This window comes from Psammomys obesus, unplaced genomic scaffold (assembly GCF_907164565.1).
Source record: "Psammomys obesus unplaced genomic scaffold, mPsaObe1.curated_primary_1811, whole genome shotgun sequence".
Taxonomy (NCBI): Eukaryota; Metazoa; Chordata; class Mammalia; order Rodentia; family Muridae; genus Psammomys; species Psammomys obesus.
The window spans coordinates 14,458,120-14,461,590 of record NW_026594428.1 but is presented as its reverse complement, the minus strand read 5'-3'; positions in this window follow the sequence as shown (position 1 = coordinate 14,461,590).

Sequence of the window (3,471 nt, the reverse complement as noted above, 5' to 3'; positions counted from 1 at the left end):
GACAGTTTTGATTTTTATTCTTTTGTTGGGATGGTGGTGATGGGTCTCATGAGTGGGCTTCCTATGAGATATGCCTAAGTGGTAATGTCCTGGGTTAAATAGTTATGGTATCTTTTCATAGCTCATCTGCTTTTGGAGGGATGGGCAGTGAAATTAATACTATTTTAAGTAGATTATCTCTTAGAAGCCTAAGAACTGGGTCCTAGAGTAGACTTTGTGAAGGCTGGAAGAGGTACAGGTAAGAGTGCAGAGGACTCTAGACTTTGGGTTTTGAGGCTTGGTGCCCTGCACATGTGCTCTAGTGTTGGAGTTGTGGATCATTATAAGTTGTGGATTATTATTATTATTATTATTATTATTATTATTATTATTATTATTATTATTATGGTGCTATAGTCAGAACTGGGTTTATATCCACCTGTTTATAGAGTTGGAAATCAAAACTGTCAGAGGTGGGGCTGAGCTGGCCTCCTATGCCCCTTTCATGCTGTTGAAGATTTCTTGCACTGCTGAACCCATTTAACTCATTCTGTGACAGGATGGGAGACAGCCAACTATCTGGGATGGCTGATATTGCAAGTCAAAGCAGAAGCACGTGGTAAGCAAAAGTGTGATGGAGCTACCTGATTGGGCGGCTGAAAGGCAGCCATGCTGCGTTAGGTCTGTCTGTATGGCACAAGCCATGGTGCTGAATCAAGCAGAGGTGACTGGAGAGATGTGCTGAGCATCTTGGGGCCTTTGTTTCACTCAGAGGACATAGACTGTGGCCTTTGTTCATGGGGACCAGACACATCCTTCTTTAGGATTTTGTCTGTAACACCTGAATCAGTTCAACATTTGTTGGTGGTGTTATCCTGATGTGTTGAGCTTATTTTATGATTCTTAAAATCCTTAATTTGATTAGGTTTCATATAGATGTAAGCAACTTGTTTTGAGAAGAAAGACAACCCTTTAAAATACAAATTTTTGTTTTATTAAAAATTAAGTCTAGGTAAGAAAACTCAGGATATAAAAACCAATCAGATCCTTATAGTATTTCTTCCATTGCTTCAGGAGTAAAATCACCACATTTTGTTAACTATTTATTGAATAGAGTGCCGACATATCATATGCTGTTCTGAATGTGTGTGATGATGCCGAGAGGCTTTGTGGTTTCACTGTGAAATGCTGTGGAAGCACATAGCAGCAAGTTCATAATAATGACTTAGTGTTGACTTTGACACTTTATTTTGTTGCTTGTAATTAAATAGTTGCTTGTCATTCATGTTTGAACAGTTTTGGAAGCAGAACTTGAAATGTTTAGATAATTCCCAGCAGTAGTGATCTCTTGAGACTGACCATTGGGTGTCTATCACTGCTGATTTTAGTAATGCTCTTGGTACTACTCATGATTATCTACATTTTAAAGATAATTTTAGTAAACTTGAACTGGTTTTCTGGGGAACATTTTTATTTCTCATATTTCTTGTTCTTGTTTGGGATATTTTTGGATATAGTTTCCCTGTAGTATGTCCTATAGAATTAATGTTGGTTTTCAGGGTATTTTCAGATCTTCTTGCCCATTTTTGCTTGTTGAGGATGTGCAGCACCTGTTGGTTCACTCAGACATGGGCTTACGAAAACAGCATTAGTGCCCCTAACTTAGCATTTGGGTCTATGTGAGTGTGATCTGTCTGAGGTGGCCGCATCTCCTCCTGTGTGCATCAGGAAATCTTCTAAGCGCACAGGGAAGGATTCACCCTGTCTTCCTTTGTAGCTACCGGCGTTCGTTATACTGTAGAATGTCCAGCAATGTCTGATGAGCTTTCTCTTGAAGGAAGATGGCATTGCATGTCCTTTTGTTTATTTTTCCCTCCTAGTTTTAGGACTTACCAAGTAAGGTCTCAGACCATATACAGTGATAGAACTTGTGTTGGAAGAGCATGTATTGTTCTTACTTTAATTTAGTTGATTGGTCTTGACTTTTTCAGACATTCTCTGTTTGCCGCCATACTAGGTGAATTTCCACCATACATTTGTGAGTTTTATGTGCTTAGGTTTTTTTTTTTTTAATCCCTTTGTGGCTCTGTGCTATTTTTCCTGTCCCCTCCCAGTCACCATATGTGCTGTGTACCTAAGAAGTATTAGTCTTGTTTTTACAGTTCTTCTAGATGTTTTGAGGTGATGTAGCACTAACAATGAACCTCTAATGGTCAACACAGGTGCAGGACTGACACACTGCTGTGTTGTCTTATGGTATAAATGTTTAATTTGATCTGTTTCTTATTTTTTTTTCTTAAGCAGTAATTTGCAGGTATTCCCCTTTGAAGGCCAGAGAATATTTTTAGAAGCACAAACCATTGAGTAATCTTGCTTGTAGGTACACATAAAATAGATAGCTTTGTTTTAATACCTGTTGTTTCTTTAAAAAGCAGTAACTGCAGTAGAAACAGAAAATCTTCATCTGTGTGCAGTTCATTTGAAAGAAACACCAGATCCCCAGTTTGGCAAAGGCAGAGCACAATGTCAGTTTAGAGTATTAAGATGGTCTAAGGAACTGTGAGAAGTGAGCTGAAGGATGAACTGGCTTTCAGAATAGAAAAGATGATGTATGTCTTAGTTGCTTTCCTGTTGCTGTAATAAAAAAGGTCTGACAAAAACAATGTGAGGGGAAAAGGTTTTATTTTAGCTCACTGTTCAAGGATGTCCATTATGGCAGGGAAGTCAGGTAGCAGGACCTTGAAGTAGCTAGTCACATGACATCCACAGTCAGGAACAGAAAGCAGTGAATGCATGCTGTTGCCTAGTTCCCTTTTTCATTTATATAGGCCTAGATCCCAGCCAGGACGAGGTGCCACCACAGTGAATGGATGCTCTCTCCACCGTCAGGGCAGTCAAGATAATCTGCAGGTATACTCAAGATGTTCATTTCCCATGTGACGCTAGACTCTTGCGCTGGGAATTAACACTTAGCTACCACATTATATAAAAACAAAAGCAGTAGACACCGAACAAACATATGCTTAAATTACAAAAGAATAAAACTAAATGAATGTGAAGAGTTAATGAGAATATATTCTATCAATTCCTGTCTCCAAATTTAAGTCTCTTATTCTAAAGTAAGTGTACTACTTAACACCTAACTATTTTAGGACAGTGTGTGTCATCTTTTTAGAAGAATAGGGGTCTGGTACTTAGCTGCACAGCAGGTTAGTGGTGTGTGAGTAAGGACATTCAGAAGCCATGAAAAGCACCAAAGTCAGCTGCTTAGTATATAGTTCTATACCCTCCTGCTGGTTTTTCCTAAGTCAGGATGGCTTGACAATGATCAGGAAAAGGCTCTGCCTGCAGTATACATACAGCATTCTTCTCTGTATATGTCCTATAGCCGTACAGCTTAGGAACTAACCATTCTAAGATGGAAGCAACCTGACCAGGTGATTGTGATTTTTCACAGTAAATAGAAACTTAGCTATTAGAGGAGATAGAATG